Source organism: Centruroides sculpturatus, unplaced genomic scaffold, assembly GCF_000671375.1.
Source record: "Centruroides sculpturatus isolate CEXI.00-Female unplaced genomic scaffold, Cexi_2.0 scaffold65, whole genome shotgun sequence".
Lineage (NCBI taxonomy): Eukaryota > Metazoa > Arthropoda > Arachnida > Scorpiones > Buthidae > Centruroides > Centruroides sculpturatus.
This window is the reverse complement of record NW_019384327.1, coordinates 1,086,786-1,112,281: the sequence shown is the minus strand read 5'-3', so window position 1 is coordinate 1,112,281 and position 25,496 is coordinate 1,086,786. Positions and strand designations below refer to the sequence as shown.

The window sequence follows — 25,496 nt, the reverse complement described above, 5'->3', positions numbered from 1 at the left end:
AAATATTTCACAGAAAAACACGCATGTTTTGAAACCATGTTAGAAATCGTTGAATTTTGCTTATGCTTCCCTTGATCTAATGCTTCCACTGAACGAGTATTTTCATTGGTGAATAATATATGGAGCAGTGAAAACACCCAATTAAAAATCAAAACATTAGAAGTAAGAGTTTATATAAACAACTTTGACATGAATTGCATACAGTTTTATGAATTTTTAAAATACAAACGTGATTTATTTAAGAAGTTCATTCTTACGTTCACGTAATTGATAGTGTTAGAATTCGTTGTTTCGCCCTACTATATTTTTTCGAAAATATTTGCGATATTTTGCTTAACGTTCAGTACAAATCAAACTATTTATAGATCAGGAAGTGTTTAAGAGAGTAGACATATGCGGTTACGTAGACTTATTAATTAAAAGTCAAAGAAACAAATTCAATTAGTTCTAAATAAGATTAACGAATGACACTATCTATCTTCATTCCTAAGGAAACCAACAAAAGACTTTTACGGAACACTAGAAATATGTATACAGAAGCAAAAAATACAATTGGAAAAACTATGCTGTGTGCGTGTTGAACGTATTTTACACATACCCAATGCTTACGCTTATACAATTTACTTAAATGAACTTAAATGCAATAATAGTGTTTTGTTAAGTTAACATTGAATGGGATGGATAAAAAAAAACAACTACATTCGCACGTGACACATCGAAAGGATGTAGAGTTGAGTTTCTCATCCGTCGACCGACAGATTCGACTATTATCGAGGCGGCAAATTCGTAGCTTCCCTTCGAAAGGACGGATCAATTAACCTTCGATTAATTAATTTTCAAATCCGCAATTTACTAGATCCAGTGAAAATAGTATTTATAATCTTATGAACGTAAAAAGATTACGGTAATTATTCAATCTTTCCTATAATATTCGATCGATCAATGCCTACGGTCAACTTTCGATAAGGTAAATCGTTCAATTCTTTGTTACGTGATAAAATATATTTTTTTAAAAATTTAGAATATAAAAATTATCTTATTCTCTTTTTTTAGTTGAACGTGTTATACAAAGAATTTACTTACGAGGTTACCAAGATCTCAAAATCTCGTCGAATAGGTTATGCTATTTTGGCGAAAAAATTCGAAAATCAAGAGAAAAAAAAAGAGCAGAATGCGTAGGAAAATACTCAAAAATCCGAAACGGAAGCAATAAAAACAGATCTCGTAAATATAGAAAGACCAATCTGAGAGAATTTTTTCTCTTCAAAATCGAAAAAGTTCACCCGGCTAAAAATCGATCAGAACTGTCACTTTTATACTTGTCACATTTTTATAGTCTCGAGATCAATGGATTTTTTCTTTTTGTAGACGAGAATTAATAATTAGAAATGCTCTTAGAATACTATTCAAGGATAAAAGAAGATTTTATAGAACAATTCCTAGATAAGCATTCGATATGTTTCTTGGAGTTAAAAAAAAAAAAAAAAGAAATCAGAGAGCGAGAGTGCCAGAGAAATGATTCCAAAACGGGTTTTTAAAAGAGAAAATTATTCTCTGAACTGTAACAAACAAAGAAATCAGATAAAATTTTCAGTTTTATATGACAAAATAAAGCGAGCCATATTGTTAGCTTCTTTTAATTATCATATTATAATTATTATTAAAAAAATAACGAACATATTTGCCTATACACTATAAAAATGATTCTTTAGTCCAACCTGTGCAGAAATTTTGAGTAAATTCGCAATGTTGTCGTCACTTGGGAGTATATATAAACTACGAGTAAATTTAAAGCAATAAGTGAGAAAAACGGAAATAAAAGATGAGATTATTCATGTTTAGAAGCAATCGATGGAACTTTGAGGGTTAAAAAGTATCCGATCAGATAATTTCAATTTAATTTTATAATTTTAAATGATGAAATGCGGCATTTCCTCCGTGATTTAATCCGAGTGCTTCCAATAATCAGGCCAAACTCGATAATCTGTCAATGTTATCAATTATTCGAAAAGAAATTATATTCCCTTGAACTTTAAGGGAAATTTATCACTTAAATATGCGTATAAAATTATACGCAATCAAAATTTATTTTATTAATTATTTTTAATTTAATTTTTACACAATTATTGTTGTTATTTTTTTATTTTTAAGCGTATTTCTTGATATTTTACTAGTGATATCATACAAAATTTTATAAGATAAATTTGCACAAAATTGCTTTATTTCATTTGATTATGAAAATGTATGGCAAACATTTAGCTGCAAACAAGGAAATATCTGAGGAACATTTCACGCTTGGAATCACCGACGACAACGCCGCTATCGGATCAACGGAAACCGCGGATATTAAAGACGAAACCACGCGCTTACGCGTATAAAGAAAGCGTCGCGTCGATTGGAAGATGCCACTAAAAATGATATAACGAGTCGAACGTTAACAAAAGATATAACTTGGAAGGAAATAGTTTCGCTCTATACTACTATTTCCTTGCTAGAAGCGCAGGTTTTGTTCCTCCTAAACTCGATATTCTAACCTAACATTGACCTCTAGCATTGACCTATTTACTAGAGACAATTCGATTCTAATGGAAATCGAATCCGTTTTATAAAGAATATTCGTTTCGGATTAGCTTACCTTTAGTTTTCATGCATTTTTATCCGCTAGAGCCGCGATGGAATTCGGCAACGTCAAAGTCGATCTGGTGACGGCCGTCGACAGCCTTCCTCTCCCGTCCGGGATGTGCCGATGGACCGCCCTTCCTCTCGTCTCGGCCGTCTTCCACGCCCGACCCCTTTCCGTTTCCGAATGCAAATATAGGATTGGATCCACTATAGCATAGACTATATAGAAGGTCCCGATTCAGCCCATTAATAAGAGCAATACGTAGTCCAAACAGGAACTGTCTATAGATGAATCCAGAATTCGGATTTAACAGCAAGACTCGTATCATACAAGCAATTCAATTACTTTATCACTCGTCTATAGAAAGTCAACCTAACGAAGAGGTTTCACAAAACTATTGACTATAAGGACTAAGGCCGAAGATCTGTTTTTCTACTGGCTTAATTTTAATGTAAATGTATCTGATACAAACGAATCGACACTTTTAATATCGTTTCATTTCGTAATGCCGTCGGTCTTCCTATCGTCTCGTTGAAGCGTTTATCGTAACGGAAAGGAAGTGACATAGAAATTAGAATCCGCTTCCTAAAATCGTTTAAAGAGGAAGCTGTTAGATAATCGTTCCACTCGCTGTTGCATTGTTCTACTCGTAAAACAGATTTGGCTAATAAGTCTTGGTGAAGAAATTTTTCCTAAATTCTGAACTATTCAACATAAATAAAAGCTAGAAAAACGCCAGAAGCAATGGTAAAGAACCATCTTTCGAATTCGAGTGAAAGTTAAAAGACCTTTTAAAACGAGAAATGAAAGAAAAGAAACAAAATTGTTTACTCAAACTGATACACGACTTTTCTTTTGTCGTCTTATAAACGTTTCAATTCATAAATTATCTCTTTGTATAATAGTAGAAGTACGACAATCTCGCTAAGAGATTTTGCCAAAGTAATATTCATTTTATATCTCAACTTTCCTGGTATTAAAAAAACTACGCAAAAGAAAAAAAGAAAAATGTTAATTTATTCCTTCTCTTTCGTGTTCGCATTGGGTTGTCAATAAAAAAGGATCTCATTTACTGAAGTGACGATAAAAAATTATCGACGTGTAACAGTCACAATTAACTGGAGTATGAATTCATAAATTTTTCTCTTGGATATCATCTTTCTACCTTTGCCTATAATTAAGTTTATATCATATAAAGTATTCAAATGAATTTTTCGGCTTGATTTTTAATAGAATTCCTCGCTTTGACATTATTCCTCCAACAATAAAAGAGAGGAATTCCGCAATAGAATAATATTACTTGCTATCTAGCAATGTAAAGCTTTGCGAAATTAACTTATACAGGTAAGTCGTTTTTCGGTATCTTATATCATATTTTATTTCTTGTGTTTCTGCAATAATTTTTATGATAAAATCTTTGGTTAGTCTGTGTTAAAATATAAGGACCATGTAAAAATAATTTGTAGGTGGATGTAGACAGAAAAAATATCGATAAATAAGATTGTTGGAGCTGTGATTACATTGTAATTACTATAATTAATTCATCCTCGACCAATCATTACATGATCCTCATTCCGACATTTTTCCGTATGGATATCCCACTTATTTTAGCCCACAATCAGTCAAAGAAATAGATTTTGTATATTTTGATTTCTGTGTTACTCGTTTTTTTGGAATAAAACAGTAATGGACAACCTTTGCTGAATGTGGACCGCAATTACGCCTAAACTTCGTAGGCTTCCGGCGGGTTTATGCAGTTTTCCTTACGGAGTTGCAAGAATTTAATCCTGTTTAAAATCAACATATTCGATAATGCCAATCGACTAGATACTAAAATAATATATTCTAATGCAAACGAGTAATATATAGTCTAGTTTATTTCAGTATTTTTACCGTTAAGTTTATTATGAATGTTCCTTCTCATAAATATCAGTTGTCAAATCAGGAAGCCACATATTAGGACCTCGCGGGCCTCGGGTTGCTCATGATTAGAATAAAGTAAAAGAAAAGATTTAAACTATTATTTATTAAGAATGGTCTAAGTGTTGTGACTGTTGTCTATCAATTAAAATATATTAAATTACATCGAATATAACGAAATAGGGATTCTCCATACTGAACACTAAATGATTTACTATCCTGTTACCAAATATCGCAAAATTCAATTAATTTAATTAGTTAACTTCTATATAATTACTTTTGTAAGATATTTTAAAATTAAATAATGTATCGGTCCCACCAGTGGTCCTTGAACACTATGGATTCGGTCGTGGGTTCTCGCCTCGCTCGGACGGGCTGACCACGTGGAGTTTTCCGGGATTTCTCCACGTTTGTAACGCCCAAATAGGAGCCAGTTTCCCTTAAAAAGGCCTCTCGGAAGGCATCCCCCTAGGCAGATCGCACAAGTGTTGCGTTGCCATAAACAAAATAATGTACAGTATTCATCTGTTATAATAATTCCAAATAAAAATAAATAAATTCATGTTAAATCTGAGAAGTATTATAAAAATATTCGTTATCAATCATCTATATAGTTTTATTTTCACATATTTATACATTATTATCGAATTTTGAACAACAGCACTTCGAAGAAATCTTAAATTAGTTCATTTCTGTGACTATATAATTTCAATAAATATCTGTTCAAAGTGAAATGGGTTACTTGATTTTTGTAATAAAGAATAGAGGCTATAGACCAGGGGTGGCCAACTTTTGCGTACATAAGATCTACTTTTTATCTTAAAACAGTGTCGCGATCGACTTGTCCTAGGTATAGGCTAAGGGAGGTGTGAAATACAAACTATGTTTAAGTAGGTAAGAAAAGCCACAATTTAATTAAAACATGAAGAAAAGGTACTTACATTATAAATAGAAGAAAAATTGAAACTCAATGTTGTCACTTTCGGGGACCACCCCTTCACCCTTCCTCTCTCTACCGTGTCCCGACCTACTCTCTCTGTCCATCTTTCTGCCTTTCTTTTTTTCGATTTTACGACCCTTTGTGTACATTTGTATACATTACAACTGTACGCAAATGGATTGCACATTGATTAGGGTTTCTTATTTCCCGGTGTTTTGCTTGTCCCGCGATTCCAGGATAAAAGTGCACTGTTTCCCGGAATAAAATCAATTATCAATTCTATCCCGAGATAGAATTAATTATTTTTAATAAATAATTAATTGAATTTTAAATATAAATTAAAAATTAAATAAAACTTAATACAAAATATTATTGTAAATTTCTATAAGATTTTAAAAAGCAAAGATGTCAATACTCCGATCACTCAATCTAATTCTTACTTTAGTAATGTAAAGTCTTGCTACCGAGAATACCCTTTCCGATTCAATTGATGTGATTGGAATCGTGTTTAATGCATTTAAGAGAAGACAGATATGTTTTTCCCCCCACCTGTAGCCTGGAAGATTTCTAGTTTGTTTTCGAGATTGTAGTACTTCTTTTGCTCTCTAGTATTCTTCATTTGTCTATTTTGATTGTTTTAATAGAAACATCAAGCTTATAGCCCAATAATTCGTCAGTTAGTTTGTCTTTGATAATCAGGTTTATGAAGAAAAACTTCGTACTTGCAGACATCGTACTCGTTTGTATCTTTGTCCAATTTGTACAACCTGGCGGTACTCAGTTATCGAAGCTACTGGGCATGGTTAAAAATTTAGACAGCATAAGCACAATTATTTCAGATATTACAGGTTCCGACAATTTAAACAATTTTGAGAGTCATGTCACAATTATGCTACGTATTGATTATTGACCATTTGTGGCATGCTATAACGAGCAAAAACTTAAGAAACTGATAAGTAGGTTTAAAATTGATAAATACAAATGTATTCTGACAGTTTATGAGTTAATTATGCTTTCTATTTGCAAAATTTCTTCAACCTTAACACAAAATAAGAAAAAAAGTGAATTTTTAAGAAATTTGCCGGATTTCCCGGGATATTTCCCGGATTAAAAAAACAACCGGGATCCCATTTGAGAAACCCTAACATGTACCGACAAAACCGCATCCAAGGGAGGCCGCGGAGGACCGATATCACTACAGTTGTGTTGCGTTCGGTTACAAGTGTAACACATTAAGTCAAGACATCGGAGTGATCGACCAAAATTGCATTCGCGATCGACTTGTTGGCCACCCCTGCTATAGACAATATAAAACTAATTTAAAGTATAAGAAATTAAATATTCTTTAAAATTTATTTTGTTAATTTTGGTTTACGTAGATCTAACGAAACTGTTTGTCAGTTTAGAATAATGATAAACAACCTCATTAGAGTGCGGGCTGAAAGAGAACTTCTTAGACTTCCGGTGGGTCACATACACTTTCTTGCCGAGTTTTTTCGCTAACTAAATGAAATTAACTTAATTATTTTTATTATAAACATTAATGTTCATAAACGTTGAAGAATTCAAATAAATTTAATGTTCTAGTTAATACTTTACTCTACGAAAAGGGAAAAAGAAAAGAAATGCTAAAACGCCTCTATATTTATGTAGGACAATTTAATATCGTAATTAATGGCGATTTTTGAATTATTTACAAATACTGTTAAATAATGTTACACGATTTTTCAAACATTTTAAAATCTATAAATAAATCTTCATAAATTACAATTCATTCCATTTTCATGTCTAATAAAACTGCCTATGATCAGATTTATCGTAACGGAAATATTTCTACTTCTTTTATAATAAAGAATGTAAGCAGATTTTACTTTATTTTTTCTCTTTACAACGTACAGGGTTACCAGAAAGTTATTCAATTTATGCATTTATATCAACAGTGTTCGTCTCAAATGTATGCTTGAATTAATAAAATATGAATTGCTTAAAGTAAAATATTTTTATATTGCGAACCGAAAGTGATCTTTTCTTTGTAATTTAAAAAAAATAGAAATAAGAAAAATGCTTTGAACGTTATACAATATTGCTTCTTACACCATTATTATATAGCGTTTACAACAAAGCAGATGAAGACAACACGTTGCCTGGAGTCAAAATTGAAGTAATACATTTTTCCGAAATGAGATTATATTTAACGCACCTACAGAACTATTTTCTAGAAAATCGCTTTCTCCGTTTAGTATGACGTTATAAATATTTATTTTTCGTTTAATGTGTTTTTATATAGACTAAATATGTAATTATTAAAGTCTTAGAGCAATAAAATGGCTAGTGAGGCGCAACTACCATTAATCTATATACAGAATATCGCAGTTTAAATAGAAGAAAGATAATTTATTTAAAGTAATTTATTCTTTAAGGCAATCACAGATTATAAACACACACTGTACAATACAGTACAACTAAATACAGAATTTCATTAAATGTACTGTACAATGCCCTCGTGCCTCATTACGAGTATCTTCGAAAACTAGGCCGGCATTTGATCATTTGAAAGAAATTCTACACGATAGTTTATTGAAGTATATTTTTTTACTGTGTAGTAAGCGGCATTTCCAATCCATGGAGAGATCCTATTGCAGTCTCGCGATTCTTCCTATTCAGATACAACGGTTTATCTATAATTTATCCGGATCATATCTTGGGTTGTTTTCGGAATTTTCTTCTTCTGTTTCACATGTCTAATATATCGACACTTAATGGAACTTGAATATCGCCACGCGTCTCTTTTATATCTTCTTTTGTTTAAAAAATTTCTTTTCGGGCCTTCTTTTTCGACTAATATTAGAATTCTAACAGCAAAGCAACATTTGATTGCATTGGCAGCAATAGAAAAAGGCATATCAGCGGTGTTTTTCCTATTTACACTTATCGTCTATGAATCTTTTCAAAACTTTCTTTTGGCAAGTTATTAGTTTTTTTCCCCCATATTTTATTTAGAACTTCAGTTTATAAAAAATTAGGAAGACATATTGCTCTTAACAATAACTTTTATTATTTTTCGTTTATTTCTTTTTGCAAAATTATGTTGTAGTTTATATTAAATATGTTCCCAATTATCTTCATTAGAAGTTATTTATGATTTGGCGAAGTTCCTAAATATTTTCTCCTATCAACTTTAATTGAATTCATATCTTTTACTGACATTCTTATTTGTTTTATTGGAGTTTTCCATTCTTTCATTTGCACTAAATATTGATTTTCTCTTTAGTAATTTTAATTTTTGAGGAAATTTAACTTTTAATTTCACGTTGTTTTTTTCAGTTTTTTATTTTTCATTTTGTAAAGTAATTATTATAAAAAAATTTGAATATCAAAACTGTGTGACTGGTAAAGACTTCTATATTTTCTTCTGGAATGATGGTTATCTTGTCCTGAAATTTAATATATTCTAGCAGAATTAAAAATTTTATCTTACAATATTCTGACTGATTAACGCGAAGCATTCGATGCTATCACAATTACGCGTGTTAAGGTAATCCTAATTATAATAAGATCAACTATAATGAGCGAGAGATGAAGAACAATCCGTGTTGCCTATGATGAATTATAAGGATCAGGACCGAGTTTCGAAACGGATCTCTCATGGCGGCAGGTTACAACTTTATGACAGGATTACTATAACAGACAACAATGGAAGACATAACAAACGAGTTTAAATCTTTATGAAAAACTTAAGTGTTATATTTAAAGGAATTTTGATAGTCCTTTTCCTTAAATTCACTTTATAGTTTCATTTCAGTTAAAGAACCAATATCATCAAGTGGAAAAATAATTCTATGTGTTTTGTGTAATTTCTTATATATATATTGTGATAGATACTGTATATATATATTTATTGTGATAGATATATTATAATAGAACAGAGCAGTAAAATTTTTTTGGTGTACCATACTGTACTGTACATTCTAATTCTTGGTTTCTTTGTTTAGTCCATTATTGTATTACTTTATCCATGGCCGTACGAGTGGAGTAGGAGAGGACAAATTCCAAATTCCCTCTCTCCAAATTCGGGCAAAGCAATAAAAAAGAAAAGTTAACAAATTATCAGTAATGGCAAATTAAAAATTGATACTTGTGTTTTTATTCGCGTAAAATCCCGGAAAAAGTCAACTCCCTGTGCCCTTTAGCTGAAGTGCTCCATACTCCCCACGACTTTAGCTATAAAAATAACAAAGTTTATATCTAATTTATGATAAAATACTGTAGTAATAAAGAGGTATTTTTATATGAAATTTTACTTTATAATGTGTTTATTAATTTCATTTCTTTAGAAATGTGCTTTTTCTTTTTTATTTTTATTTTACATTCATTTCTTGAACGTTATTGATAAAGAACTGAAGTTTTTTCTGGCATTTTTTTTCCACGTAGAAAGTTAATTTCTTATACAGTAATTAAAAACTTTCCTTGATGAGTCCACTCAATTTAATCTCGAGTAAAAATAATTTCGGTATCAATTTATTTTAACGTCGGAGTTTTTATATTAACATTAATAATAATAGTAATGATGTAAATAGTAATGATAATAGTAATGATAGTAATAATAGTAATGATGATAATGATAATACTGTAATAAAATACAACTCATCTTCAAGTATAGCTTCGTTTTTTTAGTAATGTATTATTTTTCCTTGTGAGTCTGATTTTTTTCGAGTTTCTTCATTTAATTCGAGTTTTCTTTTTTCCTATAACTTGAAAATTTCTAAAGAAATGTCGTTTTTATTTTTCTATTTACTTTATTTAATCTATACTAACGAAATTCGGTTAGTTACAAAGATTTTTTAAAAATCATTTTCATGCTAATAGCCTAAATATTTATATAATATATTCTCATTTTTTAGTAGATTATACGGTAAAAAATACAAAAACAGTTTGCTATTAATCACACATTTTCGTTCTTTCCAATTGAGTGTTTCCCAAAGTGTCATACGAAAAAGGTCTTAGGGAATAGGTGTCAATTTTCTGTACACAGCACTGTACAGAAAATTGACACCTATACTGTACACAGCACTGTACAGTACAGTAATATACTGTACACAGCACTGTTCAGTACAGTAGCCTACTATTAGGACTGTCTCAGAGTTTTCCCTGACCCCGAAGATAACTTAGGATCCAGGGAAAAATCCCCAGTTTTTTCTTGGGTAATTTCAGCTTTTCCCAAATTAATTTTAGTAAAAGTAACATAAAGTGATTCCTAATCGTAATTACTGCAAATTAATGTTATTTTTTACCAACTAAATATAAAATTGTTAAGACTGCTTTTTATTAATAAATATTCTATAAATTTCATTTGTTCAAAAACAAAAAAGAAAAAAATATCAAAAGAGGCCGGCTCTACCCGGGTTCGAACAACTTCTCGACGGCCGTACGAATCATTAAGAAAAATACTGTAATAAATTATTTTACACGTATATATTTCGTATGAATTCTCCTACTCAAATTGCGATGAGTGCTGCATTTGGGTAGCTTACCAAAGACGTTTTTTTGACAAAAGTGTTCACAGTACTTACGATAATTTAAGAAGGAATACACGGATGTCGAAACTTTAGGAAACATTGCTCTACTATAATAAATAAAATTCGAATTCGCATTTATTACGTTAAATTATTATACTATTGCCATTCTATTTTGAAATGTTCAAAATATTTTAAATCGGAAATACAAATTTATTTTTAAATATGCAATAACGGAAAAAAAGTGATAAAACACTCGAGGAAGTAGATTAAATAGGGAAGGAGAGATCAGCAGAAAATCGAATGACCCTCTCCGTCAATAAATGTACGATAAGAAGATGTCTTTCGGCAAATATCGCCCATGGAAGATTGTATACTCCGCCTTTCCACCTTTCCATCGCTCCTCCTCCCGTTACTCCTCTTGTCGATTTTCCGCCATTCACATATCTTTAACCTTACCTTATCTTTTTCAGTTTTCACTTATCTGAGGTCATTCCCATAGTTTTTTTCCCCTCCGTTATTATTATCGAAATGAAACTTGATACTTTTTCTCTTTTATTATTATTTTTCTTGCCATCTAAAAAATTAAATTGATGCAAATTAAAAAAAAAGTGTGTGCAAATGAATTAAGAATTCGCTCGCATCGATATTAAAAGCCGGATTAGTTTAAATGATTTCATTCAAAAGTAAAAAGAAAGATCGACGATATAAAAAAGATTTGATAAAAATAAACTTGATCAATAATATAAAAATGAACAGAAATTGTCTCTATTTTATTATTATTATTCTGTTTATATTAAAGCGGATGGATAAGTTATAATTTTGAAATTATCAAGGAAAGGTACGGTGTTACTTATTGCGTTTAGAACAAACGATTTTAATAAATTACTTTGTTATTATAATAAAATGCGAAACATATATTATAAAAGTTATTAAGAATGTCTATATATACGAAATGACATTTATTTAATACTTTAGAAAACCTATTTTAGAATATAGAAAAATCTGTTGTACTGTACAGTACAGTATATTCGTTATAGAACCAAACTTGACTTTTGACCTTTTTATATCTTTATTATATGAAAACCAAAGTAGCTTCTAAAGAAATTTTATGTTAAAAATATTTTCGATTGAATATATAAACGAAAAATTTGATTTTATTGATAAAATTTTTATAAATTCTATTAAAAAATTTACACCTGAAAAATAAATAAATTAGTTTAAACTTGTTATGATTTATTTATTTTGCAATTATAACAATAAACAGAACTATAAACTAAATGATTTAAAGGCAATAGACCCGACGAGATACAAAGACATCATCATACAGATCTAACTAATTTTCTACTTAGAAAAAATCAAGTTCCATTCGATTGTTTTAGAAGAAATAAGTCGGAATTAAGAAAGATAAATGAGTATATAATTCATAAATTTTTTATGATATATATATATATTATAAAAAAGCAGTGAAACAGAAGTAAACAGAAATTAGAATTGGACGAACACTCAAAATATTTACAAAGATATAAAAATAAGATGGTAGACAGCTGACTGAGAATACAGAACACTAAAATTTGTTATGAATTCTTTTCTTCTGATATAAACACACGCAATAAACAAATTATAAATATTTTTATTATATTTATCAATGTCACTGCATCATTAGCAAATAAACCATAATGAAGGGCGAATTAATTTATGATAAAACAGGATAAATATATTTTTGAAACTAGATGAAATAATTCCGTAAGAGGAGTGATTTTATTTATATTTGAAGATCGAAATTAGTATAATAATCCTATTTGTAAACTGTTTAAATGATCCGATAAAATGGCGTAATAAGTTCTGTATAGTACTTATTATGTTATTTTTATTGGATCATTTAAACAGTTTACAAATATGATTATTATACTGTACATTATTAATTGTACAGTACATTTTAAATAATTTTTTAATTGACCGTCTTCTGAACATATTTTAATAATGCAGGATTACTTTTAAACAATTTCCTTAAACACGTCTTTATATTTGATCGAGAATGTGTCGTTTCTTTAGTCTTTCCGTCATGTAAATCCACACATGGGTTTATAGTCAGATTCATGCAGAGGCGGATTTAACAGCGGGCACTAGACCTAGACCCCGACTTCAGAAGGACCCCGCAAAACCCCAACTTTACACTTTTTTCTAATGACACCAAGTTTGGTTTCATATGTGCAATTTTAATTACGTACAACTTTACAATCAGCAGTAAAAGTTGAATATAATTTTATAGGAAATAAAACATTAATAGTACATAATATTTTTTATTTATTTAAAAATATGATTAACATGTATTTTTTATTTTCCCCTCTCTTTTTTTAAGAGGCTCAATATTTTCTTCTGCGCCCGGGACGTCAATCGACCTGAACCCTCTGGATTCATGTTAATTCTATCATTCTGTTTCTGTTGTTCTACTGTTTCCATCACTATTATACTATTTATCATTTAGTGATAAATACAGAAGTACGAATATAAACTTGTTTATTCAGATTGTTTTTATCATATTTATGTTCACACTAAATGAACCGTAACTATAAAAAATTTCATAGCAAAGAGTTAATTTGTTTCTCTTTCTGCTCTCATAACAGTAATCGTTTTTTAATTGCTGACAATAAACAACACTCAACAATATAAAAACAAAAACAAAAAATCATATTCGCTGTAAAGTGTAGTTAAAATTGCATATATTATCTTTATTCGTAATAAAAGTATATTCAACTTTATATTATTTATATTTGAATTGTTTGCCTGTCATGCTAATAATAATATGCATATGCAAAAATTATTTCAGTAGATAAATAAAAATTTAAAAATAAAATATAAACGAATAATTCTATTTATGGTTCATTTTGTTTCTAACATTAAATGTATATAAATATAATCTTAAACGAATGTTTGCTATTTTCGTATAACTGCGCAAATATGAATTCTTTTACCTTCAGGAGAGATCGGTTGAATATTTTTAAACACCACACACTATTAAAAAAAAAAAAAAAACTCTTTTTCGCCCATTACGGGTGAGTCTGATCCATAATAAAATCAGTCAAGACAGACAATGGATGAGAGCATAAAGTCAGACTCAAATTGTCTAAGAAAAATTACAATACTGTAAATGTATGAATCGGATTCGAGCGCTGACGGCAGTAAGAAAAGACCTTGCCTTGCTTTTCTGGCCGAGATGAAATATCCTGAGTCAAATCCGATCAGGAACTTCGAGATTTTTCCAGATTTCGTTTTTCCATCCTCATTTATGCCGTACGATTTCACCGACTCCCTCCTAATGGCAATATCGGAATTGGTCATGTATCTCGCAGTGTATTGTAATCTCTCTTCAAATCTTATTCTATCCGTTAGGGCTTTTACAAATTAAAATTACTCTAACAAAAATATATCATCACAACAAAAGTGATAACTTTTTTCATTTAAAAAGAGCATTTTGTATTACGTAAAAAGCATAACTTATAGATCAGACTCAAACCAAACCTAAGCTATCGTCTTCCATCATTTTACTTTTGGAATTACCACGTCTCTTAAGATATTTAAAATAAATATCAATATAGATTTAAGATTAGATCAGCCAAATCTAAGATATAGATTAGTGTACTGCACCTATATGTTAGATTTTGATCAAAGCTGCTGATTGGCATCGTTGACTGATTCAAAACTTTTATCTTTTATCTCGAAGAGATTTGGGATAAGCGTTGAATCAGTCAACGATAAACTTCATTCCGAAATCTGATAATCCAATTCCATAAAGAGGAGAAAGTTTGAGTAACGATATCAAGACAATGAACTTAACATGCAGCGAAATACAGAGAAGATATTATGGATAAGGCGAATACATTATCATGAACAATTTTTAGAGAAACAATTTAATCCATTATACAGATATCTAGAATTGAATATTTTCATATAGTCCATATGTTTATTACCGAATAATAAAATATGATATGGCGGTAAATTTTATACATGCGAGTTGTTTTCAGAATAAGTTAAAGCGTAAAACTGTTCGATTTGTTTTAATCAACTATATTAAATTTTCAAGTGTTAATTACGGGTTAAACAAAATAAATTTTAATAAACTAAATAATGGTAAGAAAATGAAAATATTCAAGATTTTTCAACGATTAAATGAAAACTTTTAATCGCTACTTCTATAAATATTTCTAATAACGAAAATAAAAGGTTTAATTATAAAGTCACCGATTACGTATCTATAAACTTGATAGCAAAGTTAAACATAAAATGCTTCTGATTAAACTTTGTAAACAGATTTATCTACGCTCAATGATAAAGATAATAGTAATAACAATTACTATAATCTAAATTTATAATGTTAAATAATTACATATTATGCTTTCTTTACAGATATAGTAAACGCAATAACCATATTAAAATAGACTCCCTTACAACGGAGTTCATGACATTTTTCAAAAATTAATTTGATTTTCAGAATCATCTAAGCATAGGACAGTTCTGGAGTGTTCCGAAAGTTCGTAGTTCAGTCATTTTGTGTATCCAGTTAGTTAATAAAAATAAATAAACTAAGTTACTCCATTAGTTTTTCAATTATCAAAGTTATTTTATGGTTACTAGTTGTAAACTACGTCCTTGTGAAGAGCTTAGTGTTTTGTCTAAACTTCAACGTCGTTGTTTCCAATTAGATAAAACTATAAATATAGATAAATAATCTTAGAAAATATACAGAAATATTGAAATAATGAACATTGGCTTAAACAACAGCGCCTCTAGTGTCGCCATTGCAGTCATTTTCTTTATATTCGAGTATAATGCTTGTAATGTAACATAACGCAACGGTAAGACGGTCGATCATAACTTCACTGCAGAGCATTTAATCTTGCGAGGAGGATTCCGTCGCGGGATAAACTTTCGTTCTCACATTTAAAGATATTTCTTTCGTCTATGATATTTGCTATTATCTTTCGGAAATGGCCATCATTTTGCTGAATAAACTGGAAAGTTTTTACAGGAATATTTGCATTTGAAAAATTTCATTGTCATTAAATCAAGAAAAAAATGAATATTTACAAATTAAATATAGTTTATTTTACAATTGAAATGTAAAAGTTCATCATTAATTTTATTTAACATATACTCTCTGCGGATACGATATTTCGAAATCGTTGTTAAAAATCTTTTCTATAGAGGGACAAGATTTACACCTATAACTAATGGTGAGTTCGAAACAATTCAATTATTTTTGTAATTTGTAATAATAAGAAACTGAATTTTAGCTGATCCTAATTGTTTATAGAGTATTTCACTTCGATTGAATCATTTTCCATTGCTGATAGATACAGATCAACTCCTCGTACAGTACATTATTATAGAATGCTCAATTAAATTCCTCAAGACCCTCGTCCGCGAAATTGAATTCAATACGGGTCAAATAAGTCCGTACAAGAAAAACTTGAGTTAACAAGTAGCCCATAGTATGCTTAAACGTTTTAATTTTGCGAAGATTCCATTGTATAAGCTACTCTTATTAGAGATAATTTAACCGTTGTAAACAGTTTAATTATCTCTAATAAGAGTAGCCAATACAATGAAATCTTCGCTGATAAATCAAAAGGAAAAAGTTAAATTTTCTTCATTAGTAGAGATTTTTATTTCGTTTTAAAATTCCAGTGGTAATAACTAAATTAATGCATTAAAAAATCGAAAAGTAAATTTTTTGATATTTCATATTAGCTAAAATAACATTTATTAATATCGAGTCTTTCATTTTAATTAATAGAATATTAAGTTATAGTAATAAATTTTTATCTGGTTTTTATAGCTAAAAAATCGCGATTAAACCTTATAACTCTTGCAACAGGATACAATAAATTATCATAATTAAAACAGTCAGTCAATAATAGATAAAAAACTGTTTCGCCTCTTCATTTTTTTATTAGTTTAACAACTTTAATCACGACTAATTTTTAAAACGACATATTATATAATGCAAATGTTTAAATCATTATATTTACTACATAAAAAGGTGCTTCTAAAGATTATAAAAACAGAATAGATTCGAGAATAAGAATGTTGTTTTAAATTGTATAAGATAAAATTTGATTTCAATTTGTGATAACTTAAATTTAACAAGTAATTAGTATTCTAATTTAAAAAAATAAATAACCCAAAACTTTAAATATTTGAAAGATAAAACGGTTTTCCAATTGTAAACCGAATGCTAATTGGATACAAAATTTTATCAACGTGTTTAAGTTTTTACATTTATATTCATAGCATTCCAAGATTCTATTTAAGCTATTTAAAATAAAATATTACACTTAACCTATTCAAAATTAATCATGCTAATCTTAGAATAATTACCAAATTTTTAACTTCTTGATTTTGTCATTATTACGCTATTGTATGATAATGTTTAGCAAATAAAAACCTCTTATGTATCTAGAGATTTCAATATTTAACTAACTAATTACTGGACTTTTATATCAAGCGATTTACAACTTAAAAGTCACGTTTTATCTTGTACATTTTAAAACAAAACAAAGAATGTGGTTTCCATTATTCATCAAATGTCATTATTGGATTTGAAGAACAGACACTTGAACATATTCTGCTTCTTTCGCAGCATTTTTGTTTCTCATTGATTTACTGAAGTTAGAACTGCTTACGAACATCGCTCTTCTTAGTGGTAATAAGATGACCAAATAAAAAATATATCAAAATAATCATAATTTACTGTGCAGTTTCATTCCAATACTAACTTTTAGCCACAACCAGTAAAACTCGACTAATTATAGCCAAAATAAGACTATAAAATATAATTTACAAATAAAAAAATACATATATATTTAAAAGCTAAGGACGTATAAAAAATTAACTGTATAAAGTTGATAATCTTGTATAATTTGGCTACTTCAACCAAACTATTATTTGACTAGTTGCAAACTGACAAGCAATGCAATGAACAGGTATCGCGCCTATCTTTACAGAAAGAGAACGAATTGGATTGAATTCAATTGAATTGATGGGATAAGGCAATACAATACTTGGGCAATCTGCCAAGGGGGTGCCTCCCGGGGAATTTTCTATAGGAAACTCGCCCTTATTTAGGTGTTATACACGTTAAGAAAACCCGGAAAATTTCACTCTTTGATTAGGAACTAATCACCAACAACTAACTACCGATGTTCTGTGGTTTTATCTTTTCGGCCACTGGTGGACATAAAACTAAATAACAAAAAAAATTTTTAATATATATTTTCAATTACGAATCTATGACGAATATTTAAGAAAAAGATAATTATTACGTGAAAAATAGGATGAAATTATTGATATTGTTCGAAATATAGTTTATGATTGACATAGACGCATCGTGTTAAACAAGGAACGTGCCTGTAACAATCTTTTGAGATATATTATCATCACAATTTACTGTATATGTTAACAAATTTGTAATGACTATGCAGACGTTTCGTATTTAGTTTAAAACAACACTAAAATTAATTGTTTGTTGAGAAATTAGTCTCGTAAAATTTTAAAAATTTGTCCATGCTGCAGATGTAATAGATTAAAACAAATTTTGCAGACATTGCGGCAAATAAAATGAATTAAACAAATAATTGTGGAAAATATTTAAAATTTAGGGTTTAATTTTATTTACATAAGTTTAAGTTTTTTTAAATAATATCCGAAAACGAAGATTAAACACGAAAATTTCTATCTTTAATCGAAAAAAATAGAGAAAGATTATAAACGATGGACATAAAGTTTAGCCTCTCTAATGATTAAATTATGACGTATTACAATTATAAAAAGTATTACATAAATAACAATAGGAATGATGTATAAAGTTAGATTAAACAATATAATAAATAGTCATTTTTCAATTTTTATAAATGAAACAATATAATTAATGTTATTTTAATTTATCAAGTAAGTCAAATAATAAATAGTTTATAAATATTCTTATACACAAATCCTAAATAAACATTAGACTAATACTAAAACAATGTGTTAAACTTCAATAACGTACAGTACAGTACATTATTTTTACTTGAGTAGTGCTACATAATCTTTTAGCTGGATTATTCTGGAATGAATATTTTTATAAAATTATTCATCTTCCTTCTCAAATGATAAGTGATCTACAAATTTGAGTTAAACATATGGCATTGTATATAAAATTCACAACATTATTTATGGCGAAGACTGGAATATCAATATTAATCATTAAAACCCAAAACGTCTTTGGATGACGTTTCCGGTTCAGAAGCTCTATAAATGTCTAAAATAAACTTTATTTCGACTGCACGTTATTGAAGTTATTATTATTATTAAACAGAAAATTACAGAGAATTGTTAATCACACAGTTTCAGCAGTATTTTATATGACTACTAATACTTAAAATACATGAATGCGTTCCTTCGATTTCAATTCTGATCCTCTAAGAATTATGTATAAAATGAGACCGAAAAATTATTAATTTTAATTAATTTTTAAAAGAATAAACTTGATGTGACAGTCCGTATGCATTATTATTAGCCTATACTTAAGTAACTTTAACAAATATATCGTAATAGAGGTTCTTATAAAGTATTGATATTCAGTCAGTGCTTCTGACGGAATGACATATATAGATTTCTGATAGTATAATATATTTCTTTGGAATTTTTTAGAAATTTAAGAGCAATACGGAGTAGATCTAATCTCATTTAAATTAAAGCTATCGAGATTTATGAATCTATAATATTTACCACATTTCTTAAAGACCGAAAAGAATATGACTATACAGTATTCATTTCGGTCAGACAATATTCCAGAAAGAATAAATTAACGACTTCTAATCACATTTGTTTATTTAAACTTTAAAAAACACGCAACAATTTTTGAATTATCGAAAATAATCGATTCGAATTATAAACTTCAATTTATAGGCCTATTAAAACTTGAAGTTTTCAATTCAGATTCATTTCAACTTCAAACCAATTATGCTACGCAACCTTAACCAAACGTAATAAAAGAACATTTTATTACATTATCTATGTAAGGTTTTTTAAAAATAATATATAATTTAAACTTTTAGTTATTATATTTGTATATTTTTAACAGAAATTAATTAATCTTAGACGTGTAAATAGTCTAAAATAAAGGCGAAACAGATAGCGAGAAACGAAAATTTCTGTTATAATATGGAAAAATTTAGTATTATTATGTAGAATTTCTCATAAATTAAAAATAAAATAATTATTTTTAAGTTTAAATAGTGTTACTCTTTACAACGAAGAAAAGTTACGAATTTAAACTATTAATTTTAAAAAATTATAATGTATTTTCTTCATGCTTTGTTGCTTAAAATAATTGTAGACTATATATCATTTGGAGCTATTATAACTCTAATTATTATAGTTACCTAATGAAATATAATGGAATTATATTGATTTTATGCTTAAGTTTATATACACTAAATTGCGCTTTTTAAATTTGCACAGTATTTATTTTTATTATTATTTTATTTAAATTCTCAAATGTTTATTATGGAGATTCCCATTTTAAATTACATTTTATATAGTTATAACCATATATATTCCCATTTAAAACGTGTTCAAAATCTTTATTAAGTAATTAATTTATAAAATGTTAATATGTTAATCATATTACTAAGGAAAATAGCTATTTTACACATTATTATCATCATTTTATAGAGAAATTCATTTAAAATCGTAATTGTGACTACGAAAATCCCTAATCATATACCAGAAACGTCTTTGTATTTTAATTGCAAGAATAATTATTTGGCATATTTTCCTTTATGTGATTTGATGTAAATATTTTAAAAATTGCTTTACAGAAATACTATACATGGTGTATTTTTCCTTTCAACTGAACACTCAATCCATCCTATAGGAAAAATATTTTAATTTAAATTAAGTATATTATATTTAACTTGTAAATATCCACAGGCATTTACTACTGTGTCAATATCTCACTACGAATTAATACGAACTCCGGAGCTTTTTCCAGCCGGGGTTTATTACCTTGTAGCAGGAGACAAGTGAGTAAAAATTGAAAGAAATACCTTAATTATTTTATTTCAAAAAATGTTTCCGTAAATCTTGGAATAGAAAGTTCTGTCAGATTCTAGATAATTTAAACAGGCAGAATTTTAGTGAAACTCCTTACGAGTCATTCTAAAACACTCCTCGTTATCATCGAAAATAATGAATTCGGATTATAAACTTTATCTTAAAACCCTATTGCCTTATACAATACAGTATTTCAACATGTTTCCCATGCTTTTTAACCCGAAGTTTATTCGAAGAAATTGGTAATTAAATATTTTCTAATAATGCACACAAAGTAAACTTACAGCACATTCGCCAATATTAAAAAGTAGAATTTTCTCTTTTATAAATTACAAATCATTTTTTTTAATTGACGTTTTATAAAGGACTTATTAACAGATTGAAATATTTTTATACATAAAATAAATTGTAAAAATATTTAATATTTTTTTATCATTATATTTTTCACACAGCATAAATAAATTTAATCAATTTTTGGAATAATTCTCTAATCTTAGTCCATTCATTCTTATCTGAACGAAGACTCCTTGAAGTAGATTTATTCATTAAAATTCAACTGAAATAGTCCTGCCTTTAAGTCCTTTACAATGCACATTTTATCCACTAATGGGATGGAATAGGGACGTGTTTCATACGAAACAATAATACACTATTTCCTCGATTTGCATATGAAATTCTTACTCTATTGTAAATGCAATTTGTAACTGCTTTATACATTTAGTAGAGATAGAAATATAAATACAGAAAAATATAGTTTTATGCACTTATATATTCAATAAATTGTTTTTGAATTTATTTAATTATTTAAACACGCGGTTTAAAAACCGACACAGCAACCTTTCCTTAAAAAATCAATTACTGTATTGAAATTTACCCTAGAAAAAACTCTCTCGTAGGAAAACAAACGTTTGCTTCACTTTCTCACTAAAACCGAAATTCCCCCTTTTTTTCGTTTTTTTAAGTGTGGAAAAGCGTCACGGAAGCCAAGTTAGTTTTGCCTCGATTTATCCCGAAGCGTGAAAAGAGTTGGCATTGCCGCATTCGACCGTTTCCGTTCTAGTTCGAGATTAAAGCGATCAAAAGCGTGGATCACCTTCGCGGCAATGACCGACTGAAAAATCGATCTTCGTTTGACCGACTCCCGACTCACTTAACCGAGAAAAGCCTAACTTCCGCCGTCGCCATCTAGTGGACGAATTACGAAACGACGGATCCCGTAGAATTGTCATCACCCGGAAAATAGGAATAAGAGTAAAGAGAAGAAGTTGGGAAGGAGCCAAATTAGAAGAAAACAAGAAAATACACTTATTGCGTCTCTCTCCTGCATCCATCCGACTAATACGTCGGATGATTATCCGGAAATTTAACCATAGAATTTCGTTTGGCTATCGATTAAATACGAGGATATTAAAAAAAAAGTAAAGATGATCATTTTTTCATCTCGGACAGGATAGGCAACGTAAGAAAAGAGGACGTCATCGTCTCATCTTGGAAGAGAAAAATCCGAAGCTTCCCACAGCCGCTTCCGGGAAATATAAACAGCGAAAGCTAAGCACGGACCGCTTCTGATATTACGGGGAAAATTAAAAAAATCCCATCTAAGGAATTTTCTCCCTATTTACTTTATTCTCTTACTTTTCACTTACCTTTTCGTATGACTTTTATCGAAGAAGCTTACGTTAGGGACTCTCTGACACCCCTTTCTTCCCGATCAACTGTATTCGCTTCCGGTCAACGTCCGATATCCGCCATCCGTCGTAATTCGTATAAATGCTTCCTTCGTGCGACCGAATCGCTCATCGGCGGAAAGAGGGCGAGGAGGGCCCCTTTCGATCCGCGGATATCTTTTTTTTTACGTATCGTGCACCCTACTCGTCGCCCTTTGTTTGAGAAATTCGGCGAACTCGACCGGATTCGGAGGACGCCCCTTTACGTCATATCCGGAATAGAGCGAGACGCCCTCCGTACCCGCCGCTTTTCGGATCCGGGTGGCCGAAGAAACTCGCGCCCCCTCAAGTTTCCGGAAGGACGAGCTGCCCGACCCGGAACAAAATACAGACTTACCCGCCGTCCGTGGGGCCTGCCCGGGCTTCATGCTATCCGTCGGCCGATTCGAAGACCTGAAACGAGACAAGAGGCTTAGATGTGGTTCGGCCCGCCGACCCGCGCGGCGAGGCCCGCGCCTCTCCGGCCGACGGCGCCGCCGTCATCGTCGTCGTCGTCGCCGTCGCCGCCCCTTCCGGAAATCGATGCGGGTCATCGATTTCGCTCGTCCGGAAACAGTCTGGGCGGACCGATTCCCGCTTCCCGTCCTTTTTCCGATTTTGCTCTCCCCGGACCGACGCGGCGGTTCAATGCTCAACCCGAGGCCCGCATCCGGAAACGACGCAAATTCTCGCTTCCGGATATTCGCACGGGTAGCGATTTCGTCTCTAGGAAATTCTGACGAAGGATGCGTCGGTGGTTTGGCCCGCTCTCTACTTTGGCCCGATCCCCTTGTCTAAGCCCGGGTCGGCCGAGTGGCCAGAGGATGGCGCGGCGCGGCCGCCCGCCGGGTCGGGCCGACCGATCGATACTTTCCGTCGCCTTCCGACCGGACAAAATGGCGGCAGCCGCTCCTCTCTTCCGCGTCGTCCCTCTTTTTTTTCTTTTTTTGGTTGATCCTTCGACGTCCGAGAAACAAGTTCCGACAGTCTTACACCCTTCTCCACCCGGCTCTAAATCTATTTTTGTAGGTTCGCATCACGGGCGCAAACCAGTCGAGCGTCGTGGCGCAAGGTGCTCGCTCCCTACGGAAGAAGCGTCTCCCGATCGCAATTCCTGGCGGGAGGACCACGGGAAGCGGCGGCGCCTCGCCGGACCCATTTCCAATAGGACCGATCAACCGGACCGTCGGGTCGGTGGCCGAAGGCCGACGGGTCGGAGAGGGTGGGAGAGTGGAAATCCAGCCGCGATTGCAAAAAATGGAGGAGGAAACACTCACCTATTGCCCGGGCCGCCGAGTTGCGGTCGGCGATTCCCAGAGCCAGAGCGTCGGTGGGTGGACGGGCTCCGCCATTGCGTCGACGACCTGCCGTAGTCGGCGATTGATTCCGGGAGACTGGACTCGTCGTCGCTATGGCAACCGCCGCGGTGGCGGCGACGCCGTTTCTCGGTTACTTTCTTCCGCCCAAAAATCGCCGGATAGAAAACGGAAAAGATCGCGGACGAGGCCAAATTTTCCGGCAGGCGCGTCGTCGCTCTGGTCGCATCGCGCTCTTTTCGAGTGCGATGCGACCGCCAACGGAAGAAACGGTGAAAGTGGAAAAGTAGGGCGGGAAGACGAACTTTCTTTCACAAAATTAGACGAAAGAAATTTTGCGGGCCGAGGCATTAAGGCGGGTATAAAATCCGGAGAAGGTTATATTTCACTTACCGAGAGTGTTTAAGATGGTCTGGTATCGCCGGAAATTTTTGTATCCCAGAAAGTCAAATGGATTCGAAAACGAAAGTTTGTGTTCTAGATTTTGCGCACCGTTTAACTCGTTCCTTTTGATTGGAGATGAGGAATGTTGCGACGGTATCATCGGATGACGGAGCGTGTAATCTTGTTTATCTGCTTACTTTTTTGTCTTTGGGACCATCCCAAAAAGTATAAGAAAGTTTAACGAATTTGTAGTTGTCGAATCTTTCTTCCGGTACAAAATTATAATTCTAAAACTTAATTTGTTCAAAAATGGAGTTAATTTTTGGAAGACATTGACTGACCGGTGGTTTCCTCGATAATAATGCTTTGATGACGCCGGTTTCGTTCCAGTTATTAGTCTTCGGGCGGAAATTCTCCCAAGCGAATTTCCGCCCGAATTTACCTCTGAATTGCTCGATAGGGGAATCTGAACAATTAGTAACTTTTATTTTTATTTTTAATCTTCTATTGCAGAGATGTGATGTTCGGTTCTTTTATTTATCGAGGAAAGTACGGGATCCGAAATTCCTTTTTTAGTTTTGGACGTCGTTAATTCTGATATTTCTGCTCCGCTCTGGTGACATTTTCCTTCTGCTTAACTAAATCTCGTCGAACGGCTCGAAATTCCGGAACATTTCTCACTTTCACGGGATGCTCGCGTGTCTTATAGGTAAGTCATCTAGCAATAAATCTCATTTGTTTGCCACAAAAGCTGAGTGCTATTGTATTAAAACTTTTCTAATCTGTTCTCGCATGTAATTGCATTTGATCGAATTATAAGTGTGTTTATTAAAGCTCTTTTTCTGTTTGCTGTAAAGTTATTATTTTATTTAAACTTAATTATAAATTTTATGTAACTTATAATTGGAGTTAATAAAAATATTATTATTTTGAATCTTTACAATCGATTATAAAGAGGTTTTTTTTATAACGAATTAATGATATTTTCGATAA

At 31.3% G+C, this 25,496-nt stretch overlaps 1 long non-coding RNA gene across 1 annotated transcript; it reads right to left on the bottom strand.

Moving 5' to 3' along the window:
* Positions 1-10,163: 10,163 nt before the first annotated feature.
* Positions 10,164-24,413, bottom strand: LOC111628534. The gene is made up of 3 exons (XR_002757190.1): positions 24,081-24,413; positions 23,162-23,217; positions 10,164-11,573 (listed from the first exon to the last, which is right to left on the bottom strand). It is a non-coding gene; the product is annotated as an uncharacterized LOC111628534 (long non-coding RNA).
* Positions 24,414-25,496: the final 1,083 nt, after the last annotated feature.